Genomic DNA, 16,299 nt, shown 5'->3' on the forward strand with positions numbered 1-16,299 from the left:
GCTTAGGACAATAATTTTAGAAAGACACCAATTTTTCAGGATCCTATCCCCAAACATTTCAGTGTAACCCTGGCGTGGGGCTTTTGAACTGTGGTGTTGGAGAAGATTCTTGAGAGTCCCTTGGACAGAAAGGAGATCAAACCAGTCAATCCTAAAGGAAATCAAACCTGAATATTCATTGGAAGGACTGATGCTGAAGCTGGAGCTCCAATTCTTTGGCCACATGAAGCGAAGAGCCGACTCATTGGTAAAGACCCTGATGCTAGAAAAGATTGAAGGTAAAAGGAGAAGGGGGTGGCAGAGGATGAGATGGTTCAATAGCATCATCGATTCAATGGATATGATTTTAAGCAAAGTCAGGGAGATAGTGACGGATAGGAAAGCCTGACATGCTGCAGTCTATTGGTTCACAAAAAGCAAGGCATGACTTAGTGACTGAACAAAAACTACAACATAAAAACTGACAATCTCATATCCTGGGGCCGCTCTCACCTTCTGAGATAGCCCACACTGTCTGTGGAGTGTGTTTCTCTTTAAATAAACTCACTTCTTACTTATCACTTTGTTTCCCACTGAATTCTTTATTTGATGAGACACTAAGAATCTAAGCTTGATTAAACTGTGAAACCAGAAGTGTGATCTCAGTTAAAAGACTGTGGGTTTGGGGACTTCCCTGGTGGTCCAGTGGTTAAGACAGTCACCTTCCAATGCAGGGGGTGCAGGTTCAATCCCTGGTCAGAGAGCTAAGATCCCACATTCCTCATTGCCAAAAACCAAAACAAAATATAAAACAGAAGCAACCTTGTAGCTAATTCAATAAAGACTTTAAAAATAGTCAGGAGAGGGGGGAGAGTCTGTGTTCAGGATCTAATCTGGGTTGCATGGTTTCACTTTAACAGGTTCTTAGTCACTTTCACTTTTCACTTTCATGCACTGGAGGAGGAAATGGCAACCCATTCCAGTGTTCTTGTCTGGAGAATCCCAGCCTGGTGGATTGCCGTCCATGGGGTCACACAGAGTCGGACACGACTGATGTGACTTAGCAGCAGCAGCAGCAGCAGTCTTGCCTTTAGTTTGTACTAAGGATTCCTCTGAGAGGTGTAGTCACTCACCAGAGAACTTCAAGGCATACACAATCTAATGTTCTTCTGAAAGCCCATTGTGTGCCCTGCCACACAGTTACTGTTGGGAAGCTCAGCATTGATTCCCAAATCCTAAACGTGATTTAAAACCCTGGGTACAATGTGCCCCCTGCGTACCGTCTGACTTCACCTCATTTTCCTCCCCTTCTACGTAACACGAACTGCCCCACTGTGGGTGTCTCTATGCTTCAGTGGAACCGAGCACGTTCCCCTCGGTGCCTTAACACGGACTGTCCGCACCTACCAGGGCTAGCAGTCCACACATACTTATATCTAAATGTTCCTCACATTCAGATGTCATTTTTACATGTCATTTCTTTGGGAAAGACTTCTCGGGATTCCCCATAAAGTTAAGTTACCCTGTTTTGTCTTCTCAGGGAGTTACCCTGCCCTGTGCGTCTCTTCCCTAGCACTTAAGACCATTGATATTTAATCACACTATTATTTGTCTCTATTTATATACCAGTGGGCTTCCCAGGTGGCACAATGTTAAAGAATTCATCTGCCAATGCAGGAGACACAGGAGACATGGGTTCTATCCCTGGGTTGGGAAGATCCCCTGGGGGAGGGCACAGCAACCCACTCCAGTATTCTTGCCTGGAGAAGCCCATGGAGAGAGGAGCCTGGTGGGCTACAGTCCACGGGGTTGCAAAGAGTCAGGCATGACTGAGCAAGCATTCATGTACCCATTTGCAGAGATTTTTTGAGAAGTCACTGCATTCCTGTGAAGTGTTTATGGTCTGAGACACCAAAGCTAGAGCAGTGTCAGAATGTGAGCTGTGGGAGAACAGAGATTGGGTCTGTTTTCCTCCCCATTTATCCTCAGCCTTGTCTTATGTTCCACCCAGAGCAAGAATTGAAAGAATGAAGAAAGAACACTGTCAATTATTTATGTTAAAGCTGCACTCCATTCCTATCATTGACAGGCTGACTCTAACCCTATTATCTGAGACTCCAGTACCTAGCAGACTGTCTGCATGGAATGGGAGCTCAAATAACATATATTCTATTTAATGAATCAGTGAATGATTCAAGCAATCAATTTAATTTGGCATATGCCTTCCTTGTAGGTGTGCCCATTAATTACCAATTACCAGTGTTTACATTCCAGTGCTTAACCATTTTTTGCTGGCTTCTATAAACTCTCTGGGATGAGAGAATTGGCTTCTCAAACGACTTCCTGCATAAATTAGCCCATCTGAAAGTGAGTGTTTATCCCAGGCTCTTTGAAATTCACATCATTCGCACCAACACCCCTGCTCAGACAGTTCTTTAATTCCAGTCACCTGGGATTTCTTCCTACCTTTGTTGCCAGCGCCAGCCTAACGCCACTTATCTTATCCACCTGGATTTACATATAAGAAAGGTCTAATCAAAGCCTGCCTGATTGTCACATCCACCCTGGTGACAAATCTGCCATCTAATCAAGAAGCCATACACCAAATCAACACGCACTTCTTTCTGAAATCTTTTGCAGAAAAATGGGAGAGCAGGAGTCAGAGCTGGGAACAAGGACAACCAGAGTCAACCCAGGGAAAATTCCCTTCCTAAGTGTGGAACACTGGGAAGAAAGGGAGGAGGCGAAATGCTTTGTCTGCGGTTTGATGTAGCAGAGGGTGTGGAAGGAAAAGGAGCAAACACAAAGTAACGTATTTACAACCTAGGGAGCCTAATGGTGTTTCCAACCAATGTTCCCAAGAACCCCAAGGCTACAGAGTTAGAAACAGAGATCCTTTAGTCTAATCCCTTCCTTTTACATTTTATCAGCTAAGATTCAGAGAAAGGAATAGTTGATGCTAATATTAACCCTGCGCTCTTAGAATGGGCAGGCTTTGTTGGCATGATCTCTTCATATCCTCACAATTCCTATTTTCGAATTCTTTTAATCTTCCCTTAATAAAGCTATGGAAAACAAGGTTTTACAATGTCATTTTTCCCATCCACAGATCAAGTAGGTGGTGAAGCCAGGACTTGTGTGTTAGTCCATCCAGCGAACATTTTTTCCCATTCTTCAAGATCAGTGCATCTTAAACGTTAATGTTTACACACATCACCTGGAGATGTTGTTGAAATTCAGATTCTGAATGTCTAGGGTTGAGATTTACTTTTCTAACAAGCTGCCAGGAGATGCTGCCAGCGCACAGACCACAGATAATCTTGACTTCAACACCGTTGCTGTGTGACGTTGAGCAAACTGCTTAACTTTTCTGAGCCTCAGTTTCTTCAGCTATAAAATAGAATAATACCCGTCATAGGTGTTTTTCCAAGGGTTATATAAATAGCTCTTTAAAAAGCTCCTAGCAACATCCCTGTTCTTCTCAGCAAGAAGAAAAACATGGCAAGTGCTGCCTATTGTTATAGTGGTAAACTCTCTACCAGGCACTATCCTGGGAATATAGAGGTCTGGCTTCAAGGAGCTGCAATCTAGTGGAGAAGAAAGATTTGGGCTGTGATAGACAGTGAAAAGGGGCGTGGAAGTTAAGAAGACTAGCCTAGGCATGGAATTAAAGACTTCTGAGAGATGATGTCTTTTTTTTTTTTTTCCTGCCATGCCCAAGGCACACAAGAGGAAGAAATCAAGGTAAGTGGCCATTGGTGTGCGGTCATTACAGGCCACTGCAACAGGGGCAGTTTCTCATCGAGGCCTTGAGCTTCATCTAGGAGCTGATATGACCCAAAGTGATGGCTGCAGAAGGATTTCCTTCATGCTCTGGGTTCCCTCCTCCAGGACCTGGGATCCAGTCATCTGGTGTTGGTCAAGACTCAGAATTGAGATACAACGCCCATATATATTAATCCAACTCTAAACTTTTTTCCTCTGTCCCTTTAGATATGTTTTTTTCCCCTCTTCCCCTGCTTTCTAAATTCTATCCAGCCCCCAGACCTGCTGTGTTATTCATACCCACTAAAAGTGAGTGAGGGCAGCTTGTGAAGATCCTTCGTTTGTTATGAGACCCGAAGCGTCCACTGAAATTCTTCTAGTTGCTTTGAACTTCTCTCTCCACCCAAGAACACAGCTGAGAAAATTGAAGCCAAAACCTATGAGCTCATAGCAGAGCCTAGACTAAAAGCAGTTTCCTGATGTAGATCCCTCCCCTGCTGCAACCCTCTGTTAGAACAGTAACTTTAAAAAAACACGACGGGGATACTTAAGGAATCCTGGAAAGCTGATAATGCATTTGGAATCCTTCCTGGAAGTGCTGGCAACAACCTTGCCAGGTGCAGGTTCTGGCCTTTGAATTCCACCGCTCTCCCCACAGAGGCCCCCGTCGGCTCCGTCACTGACAAGCAGCGGCGAAGCGCTGGAGCACGTGACCAAATACTGCTGAGCCTCCCGGTTCTGAAGAGTGACATGGAAATGCTAATACCTGCTGACAGGTCTGTTGCGATGATTCGCTATGATAATGTATGTAGAACACATGGTTAGTAGGCGCTCAACCGGTGGCAGGGCATGTCAAGGGTTTTAAGCAAAGTCACTCATTCCCCAGTAAAAAATGTTTGGCTGGCTGGCTAGCAGACTGCACATGGCCTTGAGGCTACATGTGGCTTGAAGTCCTTAGCCCAGGGGTGTAGCCCTTGGGGATCTGCAGCCCAGGTTCCCCCCCACTTCCTGATCATCACAGCTCCTCCTGATCCTCTGCTCCACTCTCCAGCCCTGTAAAGTGACTTCTAGTTTCCAAACTCTCCATTCTTGCTTTGGACCAGCACTTTATCAGAAGTGCTCACTGAGTCTCTCACCCCTCCCCCAACAGTGCACATTCTGGGACCTGCTAAGGCTCGTCCTTCCTGGTGTAATCAGGTTCACTACTGATACCCTCTCGGGAAGCTTCCCCGCATGGACCACTAAGCCCAGGCAGAGTCTGAGTCCTTCTATAACACTTAGGCTCTCGTGTGGAGCAGCTCACAGAGAATCGTGACTCTCTCCTCTTTCATCATATCTGTGTCCTCCAGAAGGCTTCAGTGCAGGCAAGAGTACATCTGAGGAGCCTGTTCTCCATCCTCCCTCTCTCACCCCATCCAGGGTCTGGTGCAGAGTGGAAACTCAACAATAGTTGGAAACAAAATGGATCAGAATAACAGTAAGTATATTGAAAGATAATGTCACTACTATAGGGTAAGACAAATAGGCTTGTCTCATTGTTGAGACACAAATTTACACAAACAACTTCATTTCCAGCCTTTCTAGAATAAAGCAGAATTTGAAATAAAACAGAATACAGTGCAATAAAATAAACCTGCTACCCGTGCCTGGGAACAAGGGTACCACAGATAATGCTGCTTGTCATTAGAAAACCCTAAAATAACACAGGATGGTCAATGTAAGGTGCTTGGAGCTGGAGTAGGGATGGGTTTAGGTAGGACTTCTCTGAACCAAAGAGAGAAAGCCACCCTCTAAATTACCATTGCTGAAAAGCCAAGCTTTCCTTTCCCAGTGCCTATAGAATCGCATTAGCATAAGCATTGTCATGTAATGAGTTGTCAGGCTGAAGATGTAATTATTGCAAAGCAGAGAAAAATTTTCAAAAGTTGAGCTTTAATGGAAAAATGAGATGGGAGCTCTGGCGTTCAAGTATAAAACAAACTTTTTAATATTCATTCCTCCTTCACTCTTTGAAATTCACCTTCAGAGCTCCAAGGTGAACAGGGGGAAAAAAGTTCAATAATTTTCAAATCCTAATTATAATTCATCACAGGTGATTAAACAAGGCTGTGGGTATTTGTTGCTCACCATTTTTTTTCTCCTTACAGTGGACATTTAATTTTAATTAAAAAGGGAGGTTTTTTTGTTTTGTTTTTTTTAAATGATGCCTGGTTACCTCGGCTTCTGTTTCTCTTTCCCTGCATAGAGACTCAATTCCTCCATCCTCCATTGCTACTAGATACAGAAAACTGCATACATATTAATGTCTTTTATTTCAATAGAGAGCCTATCAGTTTATCCACCTTCAGGGTCTCTATACTCCCTGAGTGAGCCCGTCCAAACTCCTCAGGCTGTCTTTCCTGGTCCCCAGAATTTAACCAGCACAGTGTCTTAAATTTCTGAGCTTCAGTTTCTCAACTAAAAAATGGGTATGATGATAATGAGATCTATTTTGCTACTCAAGGTAGGGACATCCTGGAAAAATGACATCATTTCTCCTACATGTACAGAAGGACTGATGCCCACTATGACTTCAAGTAACCTATTAAACGCTCTCCAAAGGTTGGCTATCATTCCTGTTATTGATAATTATTTGTTCATTCATTCACTCAACATACATACTGAATTCCTTTTGTGTACCAGGCACTCTGCTAATTTCTAGGGACTGAAACAGAAAAGAAAGCGAACCATATGCCATCTTTTACCACGAGGACTGACCCAGTTTAAAGACAGAAACAGGAGAACAAACAGTTTGGATTCCATTTGATCCTCACAGACACACTCTGAAGGGACATAAGAGATGGGATTAGGAGTAAGTCTTGTATAGCTTTGTAGCTCTGTGACCTTGGGAAAGTCCTTTAATATTTTGGGACTCGAAATTCATTGCATAAAAACACAAGGTCAATAGTATTGTTTCTACTAAGCGTTGAATACTGCATAACGATTATTGTCCTTGATTTTCTATCTTCTCTCCCATAAATCTCTCATGCTCCAATCATGCTTCCTACTCTTGTGTCTCTGACTCCCCCTGCCTGGCCCCTCCTCATTTATGTCAGCGAAACCTAAGTGCTGTGCTGTACTCCATTGCTCAGTCGCATCCAGCTCCTTGCGACCCAGTGGGCTGCAGCCCGCCAGGCTCCTCTGTCCATGGCGATTCTCCAGGCAAGAGTACTGATAATCACCCTTCAAAAATTAGAACTGATGCCATGACTCCTGTGACGCCTTCTCACACCCCTCAGGAGAATTCAATTTGCTTGATACTATTCCAGTTATATTTCTCTGTTCTAGTGTTGGTGTCAGCCCAGATCCCATAGCATAGAGTGAGTTATAAACTCGTTTGTCCCCCTCTCTCCTTGATGGTGTGCTTCCTGAAGATAGCATCCTCGTCAACCCTGTACTCAATGCCAGCAAAAAGGTGATGAAGGGCCAGTTACTGAATGGATGAGGGTGTGTGTGTTAGGATTACTTGATTGTAAGCAACAGAAATGGATTTTTGGCTACATGAAATGGAAATGGAAATTTACTGAGAAGATACCAGGTCATTTAAAAATGTGGCAGTGAGATGAAGGCTCAGGCTCATGGATGGATAGAAACTAGGGCAGATGTAAGGATTTAAGAAACAAGAACTAATGGGTCACAGCTGGGGGAACCCGCCCAACTCTCTTCCCATCATTGCTGCAAACCTCTCTAGATTTAAATGCTGTGAGAAAGTCTGATTGGACAGGGAGAGCAGAGCATCCTGAATGTCAGTCCTTCTGACTGTTCTTAAAGGGAAAAAGGTTGACGCCCCCCCCCCGCCAAAGAATTTTGGATGCTATTTCCAAAAGAAGGGGGTATGAGTCCTGTGAAGCCCTATATAATAAACGTTCACCACAGATGGAATGAATAAACGAGCGCCTTGAATTTTGTGACTTGTTTCTGAATCCCAGTGCTTGGCTCAGTGCCTATCAATAAGTGATCTTTATTCATATTTATTTTAAGATCTGCTCTGGAATTCTTTTTTTAAAGAGACAGCCTTTATTCTCCTCTGCCACTGGAGAGACTGAACAGTCAAACCCAGTCCCTTCCATACAGAGCCTTCTGGCAGACAGAAAGGCTTGATCTAATCACTCTGACCAGCTTTGCAATTATCAGTCTTCTTGTTTAATGAATCAATTGAGAGCCATCCACATCAGCTGTTAAGATGGCCCAGAACAGTCATCCTGGATGGACAGGTACCGCTGAAGTGCTCTTATTCTGTTGTCCTTTAATAGTGCAAATTTACAGTTGTGTCTTTTGCCACTTCCTATTTTGTATCGGTTTCTGAAGCTTCATTCTCCATTAAGATCAAGTTTACACAAGAGGCTCTAAGTACAGCAAACTCAAATCAGACGTTTTTGGATGGAACCCAAAGCCCCTGATAATTCACAGGTGAAGAGGATTAATTTCATTACCATGCTCCTGACACACCCCTTTCAGAGTGGTTTAACACTGCTGTTTAGTAAATGTTATTCGCCTCCTGCTTCTGGTACCAGCCACATTTGCATATTCATCAGAAGTGTATGCACAGTATTAAACCCGGCAGTTACTGCACTCCTCATTCCAGATTCTCTCTGTGAATGCTGATACCTCTTTCTCTGGCTGGAGCTATAATTTTCTCAAGGTCAGCCCTTGCTGGCTTCTCCCCAGGGAACTGGGAGCCTTCACTGCCCTGAACAAGCCGTGTGCTGCTATTTTCTGCACACTTACTTCATGTGAGTCTGTGGGTCTTCAGTGGGTCTGATAGGAGGGGCTGTACACAGGACTCATGTGGGCGAGGTGAGCACCAGAAGTGGACACACAAGAGTTGGTTCTAAATTTGGCTCCAGCATCTGCCTTGATGCTAGTTGTTTTCACACACTGAGCTTTCACATCCTCGTTTGTGAATAAGACAAAGCTCCCCTTGCTGTCATGTTGACCATTGAAGATTATGCTTGTGAAGGCTCTTTGTCAGCTCTGAAGCTATAAGAAAAATGAGCAAGCTTTTAAATTATTATTCATTTATTTTACTTTTGACTGTGCTGGGTCCTTTTCTCTAGTTGCGGCGAGCAGGGGCCGCTCTTCATTGTAGTGTGTGGGTTTCTCACTGTGGTGGTTTCTCTTGTTGTGGAGCACAGGCGCTAGGGCATGCAGGCTTCAGCAGTTGTGGCTCCTGGGCTCCAGAGCACAGGCTTAATAGTTGTGGCACTTGGGCTCAGCTGCTCTGTAGCGCATGGGATTCTCCTGGAACAGGGATTGAACCCATGTCTCCTGCATTGGCAGGTGGATTATTTACCACTGAGCCGGCAGGGAAGCTCCAGTACCAAGATTTTGTATTTGTTTCTTGTTCATTTATACAGGAAAATAAGGAGATGAAGCCCATGCTAATCCATCCCATGGAGGGATGGGAACAAGTTAACAGACAGATTCCCGGCTATCCCAGTTGTGACCTCAGACATCATTGCCTGGTAGATTAAGAGCCTTCCCCAATGTATCCCGTCTAAAGTACCAAATCACAGAATCACAGAATATAGCAATAATACATAGCTTTTAGCCACTAAGTTTTATGGTAACGTGTGATACTTCAGTAGATCACTGCAACATAGCCAGCCTCTCCAGATGTGCACGGGAACTCATACTCACTAGGGTCCACGCTTCTGCACAAATCCTATTCCGGCCTTGTGATAACTTGAGAATTTAATGTCCTTCATGTTGGTAAGTGGTATAAGAGCAGTGTCACTGGTCTTTATCTGTTTCCATTGCTATTTTTCACTTAGATTTGAAACCTCACTTGAAATGTTCTGTCTGTTGTATTTTGGTGTCTTGGACAAATCTTTCCAAATAATATCTTGTTACAAAAATAAACACAGTTCTTAAAAATAAGATGAATTTCCATAGAGAATATAAAACAGACTAAGGGACAAAGTTACTGCACGATGTTGTCGCCAGACGGGTTAGGGTATTCTCTGAGAAGGTGAGGTCTGAGTAAAACAGTGAAAGGTGTAAAGAAGGCAATGCTTCCTGAGTTGAAATATTTTTTCTTTCCTCTGACCTCATACTGTCTGTTGTACACCTAGTGGAACATCCATCATCGCCAGCCTGTTCCCAGAGTTATTTATTTCTGCTCCTGTCTTCCCAGCAGGATTGTGAGGGTCTGGAGGGCAGGCATTATCTTATTTATCCCCACATTCTTCTATGACCTTGCAGCTAACAAGTGTTCAGTAAATGAGTGCTAAATAAAATGCAAATCAAGTTGATCATGGATCAGAGACCCTATCTCACAGAGATATTTACCCAGAAACTGACATGCAGTTAACTATTAGATGGGAAAGGGCCACCTTTATAGCAATGTTTAAAGTGTTGGTTTCAAAGAGAAGATGCTGTACTGTAGCCTGATTTCCAGTGGAGAGGCCTTCATAGGCTATATGGACACTTTTTCTTGACTCCAAGTGCAAGCTTCACTTTTTACCATGGTGTGCATTTGCCTGAGGATTCATTTCAGTGTTGTCCAAATCCAATAGATTTCCCATGATCCTTACAAACAAAAGAATTTGGCTACTCATTCATTCCCTTGTCCTATTTGCAATTATTTCTTTTCTTATTCACAGCATTAAATCTCAGCCTATTTATAGATAACTCCTCTCTTCAATTAATATCACTGAACACTGATGTTTTCTAAACATGAACAGTTTAATTCCTAAAGCAATATCTTGATGGATGGCTGTGGGTACAATATCCATGATTTGCATTTTCATCTAAAGATCTTCAGTCAGCCATACCTTGTAGGCCAATATATTTCGTGATATATTGGTGAGTCATTCAATCAATTTAGTAGGTTATGACCAGAATTTTACTTAAATTAAATTGAATAACAGAAGATATCATAGTATATAAAATTTAAAGTTATGCTTTTTTGATCTTTGTGTTCATGAGTGTGGGGGTATGTATGTGTGTGAATATATATGTATGTTTGTATTGGGTCACAGTCAAAAACATTTAAACATTTCTCTAATAACATCCTCTACTAGTTATTTTTTTCTTTATGATACCTTCAGTTTCATGTGCAAACGTTAACTTTCTATGATGACCAATATGACTTAACATGGACAAAATTAACTCTTTACCATGTCTTTGAATCTGTTCTTCCTTTCGCCTTCCCTATTTTCAAGAGTTATTGCCTACCCAATTATATAAAGTAGATGTCATAACATCATTTAAATTCAACCTCGAAAATGTAACCAGAATGTATCGCTTTCCATCATTTCCCAAAGCCAATGACTTGGCTTAAATCATATCTCTTGACTGATCACCACATTACCCCATATTAGGTCTTATTCACTTGACCTCAGCTTTCCTGATAGCTCAGTTGGTAAAGAATCCATCTCCAATGCAGGAGACCCGGTTTGATTCCTGGGCTGGGAAGATTCGCTGGAGAAGGGATAGGCTACCCACTCCAGTATTCTTGGGCTTCCCTTGTGGCTCAGCTGATGAAGACTCTGCCCGCAATGTGGGAGACCTGGGTTCAATCCCTGGGTTGGGAAGATTCCCTGGAGAAGGCCAGTATTCTGGCATGGAGAATTTCATGGACTGTATGATCCATGGGGTCGCAAAGAGTCAGACACGACTGAGCGACTTTCACTTCATTTGAGCTCGGCCCTGCCCAGTTTAAACTTCATTCAGCTATTTGAATGAGGCTTGTCAATGTAAAAATTTAGTTGGACCACACACACATCTATTTCTTCTTTCTCCGGTGACCTCATTAAAATTAAAAGAGTAACAAAAAAGGGAGGACATGATAAACAATAAATGAGGCATGTAAGTGGATTTAAGAAAGTTGGAAAGCAGCTGGATGATAGGTCCCCAAACCAGCAGTCCAGTTACGACTTAGGGGGATGGCTTCTGCTGCCATTGGCTAGGTAAAACAATGGAAGGTGCAGGATTCAGATTTGTCAGGCAGAACAGAGGGCAAAAAGAGAATTGCTGGACAGCTAACACCTTTCCTTCTCTCCCTCCTCTTTTATGCAGCGTATAGTACCCTAATACCCAGAGAAAAAGTCTCCACACTCTAGACCCTCTCTACTGAGAAATGAATTTAAAAAAATGTGTATATGTATTTATACATACATATATATAATGAATAATTTATATGAAGGAATATCTATACATATAAAATATTGAGTATACATATATATGCATTTATATTTTACTTTATTCATATATATAATTTAACTCTGGTTAAATTTATTCATCTGAAAAGTAAGGTCACCTCCAGCTGTGACAATCTATGATTTTGTCTCCTATGTGCAAATTTATATCTATCTCATCATTAAACCAACTTGCTGAGTAGATATTTTAAAAAAAAGGGGGGGAGATGGATTGCCTCCTTGGGCTTAGGCTTCATTACTAGTAGAATCTTGACGGTATTTCCAATCAAGCATTTGAATCCTCAAACCTAACGGCTTGATATGATAGGGGAGAAAACATAGACTTAGAATAGACTTGAGTTATTTTCCTTTTAACAAATAATACTATTACATTAACCACTATTTATTAAATGCTTGTGATATGCCAGGTGTCTGGCTAAATACTTACAGATGCAATCACACTGGGTATTCAAACAATTATCAAAGGGGACATTATTGTTCCCATTATATAGAAGCAGAAACTATCTTAACGAAGGTAAGCATTCATAGTCTTCCAGAACTAACCAAGTCACAAAGGCAAGTTTCTTTGTCGTCTCCAAACTCTAAAACACGTGCTCTGCATTCTGCTACCTAGTGGTTAAGTTATTCTATTAGCTTCAAATCAGTTCCCTCTTGCTTCAGTTTCCTTATCTGTCCAATGGGAGAAATTCCTGACTTCTATTGCCCTTTTAAGACACTGAACTTAATGCTGCCTTGATAAAACTATGTGTCTTAAAGACGCAAATTGTAAATATAAATTGCAATCTGAATGTCTTTGAGTACACAGTTCGGTAGAGCCCTACTCCCTACAACCTTACTCTAAGCCTATTTATATCTCTCACTCGCTGCTTAGAGGAGCCGGTAGGCATTTGTGTGCTTCCCAGGTGGCAGAGTGGTAAAGAATCTGCCTGCCAATTCAGGAGACACAAGAGACACAGGTTCGATCCCTGGGTCAGAAAGATCCTGCAGCATCCCAGGCTCCTCTGTCCATGGAATTTTTCAGGCAAGAACACAGGAGCAGGGGATCTACTGATCAGAATACTACTCCAGGGGATCTTTCTGACCCAGGGATCGAACCTCCTGCATTTGCAGTTGATTCTTTACCACTGAGCCACCAGGGAAGCCCAATAAACTTGAAACCTTTGCTCCTTAGAGTGCATTTATTGTTTTGTAAGCTTCTGGTCCAGGGACTGTACAGATGCCCACTGCCAAGCTGTTCTGTGTGTGCTCAGCAGTGTCATGCAAATGCAGGAGACACGGGTTCAATCCCTCAGTTGGGAAGATTCCCTGGAGAAGAAAATGGCAACCCACACCAGTATTCTTGCCTGGGAGATCCATGAACAGAGGAGCCTGGAGGGTTACAGTCCATGGGTCACAGAGTCAGACATGACTTAGCAACTAAACAGCAGCAACAACGGTTCATTAGAAAATGTTTTTGCGTTCATTTCCTTTTTCTTGCCATTGGCCTAAAGAAATGGATTCTAGTTTCCTCCTCTAGAAATTCAGGGTAGTCACTAGGCCCTTTTGTGAATATTAAATATACAAAATTCTAAGGCAGAAGAAATGTAAAGTGCTATTTTAACAAAATATTTTGCAAAAGTTTGAGCATTATGTCAAAAAATAAACTTGGAAACACAGGCCCCAGCAGGTTTTTACACTCCAGATGTTAAAACATCTTGTCTAGTCATTTCTGTACACATCTCAAACTTAAGATCGGTTTGTTTGAAATTGCTTTATTTTAAAAATAATGTAGTCTGGACAAATAGAATTCTTCCGGAAGGAGTGAAATTAGTGCTATTTATAAGCGGCGGCATGAGTGAGGCACCCCTTGGGTACCCAGGAAGTGCTGGGCACTGGCTCAGATCCCTCCTCTGCTGTGCTCCCCTAGAAGGGGTTCCCTATGTGTCCAAAGCTCCTGGTTCCCAGCCCTTTACTCACTCATAGCACTTTGTCACCACTGACCTGCTCTTCCTCTTGGACTGAGCACTCTTGAGCTTACAGGTTTGCTAATTCTTTCATTGTGAGCACACAGTAGGCTTGAAAGACGTTCCTGTTAAATTCATGTTTTTTAAAGCCACAGAGTTTGTGGTGTTTTGTTACAGTGGCCCTAGAGAACTAACACAATATTCCCCCACCCTCTATTAGGCTGTATATTTCATGAAAACAGGGATTAGTACTTAGCAGGGTACTTAGATGATAGGATTCAAAACCCTTTGTTGAATCAATGAATAAAAACATGAGTGATCTGAGAGTGATAAATTAGGATTGGGGATTAACATATATGCATTAGTATATATAAAATAGATAATCAACAAGGACCTACTGTATACCACAGGGAACTCTATATTCTGTAATAACCTATATGGGAAAAGAATCTGAAAAAGAATAGATATATGAATAAATAGGGCTTCCCTTGTGGCTCATCTGGTAAAGAATCCACCCACAATGTGGGAGACCTGGGTTTAATCCTTGGGTTGGGAAGATCCCATGAAGAAGGGAAAAGCTACCCACTCCAGTATTCTGGCCTTGAGAATTCCATAGACCATATAGTTCATGGGGTCGCAGAGAGCTGGACAGGACTGAACGACTTTCACTTTTACTTTTACTTTCATAGCTCCAATACTTAGGCCACGTGATGTGAAGATCTGACTCATTGGAAAAGACTCTGATGCTGGAAAAGATTGAAAGCAAAAGGAGAAGGGGGCTGCAGAGGATGAGATGGTTAGACAGTATCACTGACTCAATGGACATGAACTTGAGCAAACTCCAGGAGATAGTGGAGGACAAGGAAGCCTGGTGTGTTGTAGTCCACAGGGTCTCAGAGAGTCAGACACGACTTAGTGACTGAAGAAGACATAGGTATAACTGAATCACTTTGCTGTGCACATAAAACTAACACAACATTGTAAAGCAACTGCACTCTAATAAAAAATAAAAGTTAAATTTACAAAAGAGAAAAGAGATACAACAACTATAAAAAAAACCCATAAACAGTCTGTTTGTGTCTCCCATACTAGGCTGACAGGGGCTTGAGGGCAAGGTTCCTACCTATTGCACCCGCACGCCCATTCTCATTCCTGCCTATCACACGGCAGTCAACTCAACAAACGGTGTATTTGTCGAGACAAATGATCTGGAAAGAGTTGACATAGTCATGGTTAAATATGTTTCCAGTGCACTCTGTCTTTTAAACGAAAAGTGGACGGTGTGGATTGAGGACACAGGAGGTAGGATGTTTCACTTTCCTGTATCTGACTGGAAGCTCCCAGCATGCAGCTATGAGTCAAAAAAGTTCAGTTGTGACTGAAAAGAAGCTCAAAGACACACACGTGTTTTATTCACATTCCATTTCAGAACTGCATCTCTGATGAAAAGACCCAGCGCCTCCTAATGCTCTGAAAACTCCTACCCATGAGGCACTGGGAGCTGGGAGAGGGTGGAGGCCTGGAGCCTCCCTCAGCAGCTGCCCCGGGACCTGCCGGACGCACTGGCTCCACGTGCAGAAGCCGCTTCCCATAATGCAGTTTGGCTTCCGCACTCCATGGATTAGCCAGGGCCGATTAAGTAACCAATTTATGTTCTCAGAGCTGTTTAAATGCATGCTGTGTCTGCATGATAGATGGCTCTGGCCTCCTCTGAACCATCCTTCCTTCCCTGGGATTTTTTTTTCTCTCTAAAAAATAAAAATAAAAAGGAGTCTAAAAGAATACTGCAAGAGAAACAGTAAATTCACTTTTTTTTTTTTCTCAGCTAATTCTAATGAAGTCTTCTAACCCAGATGGCATGAATAATTCTCCCTATTTGAGGGTTGACAGAGATGTGGCTCATAGGAAGGCAGGGCAACACAGCAGAATACACACCTGGGCCTTGGAGCCAGTGAGGCTTGGGTCCAAATTCCAGATGGGCAGCTATTAGTGCTTTGGTCTCGGGCAAGCTGTCCCCACCTCTCTGTTCTTCGATCTTAAAAAAAAGGGGGGGGGGCAGTGGATATAGCATACTTTCAGGTTGATGTGACGTTTAGAAGTACATATACAAATACCAGCACATGAGTAGCTCTTGTCTGGAGTCACAAGCTCAGATGTCCACAGGGGCCTGGCAGGTAGCAGAAAGACAAGGCACCAGCCAGGTGGGACCTGTAATGAACTGGCAAGCGCACTCCTATCTAAAGGGGCAGCTGCTACCGAGCTGCAACCAGCTGGGGGGTGCTCATGTGGAAACAAGGCCCCATGCCAATGCCTCCCACTTTTCAAGAGAAGCAAGAACTACAATTTTTTTTTTTTAATGTGCAATCTCTTAAGCGTTACATGTTGACAATAAATTTAAAAAAATTACTGAT

General features: G+C 42.7%; 1 long non-coding RNA gene across 1 annotated transcript; it reads left to right on the top strand.

Annotated features, from left to right (window-relative positions):
• Nucleotides 1-234: 234 nt before the first annotated feature.
• Nucleotides 235-14,804, top strand: LOC122436901. The gene is made up of 3 exons (XR_006268149.1): nucleotides 235-397; nucleotides 5,467-5,481; nucleotides 14,786-14,804. It is a non-coding gene; the product is annotated as an uncharacterized LOC122436901 (long non-coding RNA).
• Nucleotides 14,805-16,299: the final 1,495 nt, after the last annotated feature.

Source organism: Cervus canadensis, chromosome 2, assembly GCF_019320065.1.
Source record: "Cervus canadensis isolate Bull #8, Minnesota chromosome 2, ASM1932006v1, whole genome shotgun sequence".
In the NCBI taxonomy this organism is placed as follows: domain Eukaryota; kingdom Metazoa; phylum Chordata; class Mammalia; order Artiodactyla; family Cervidae; genus Cervus; species Cervus canadensis.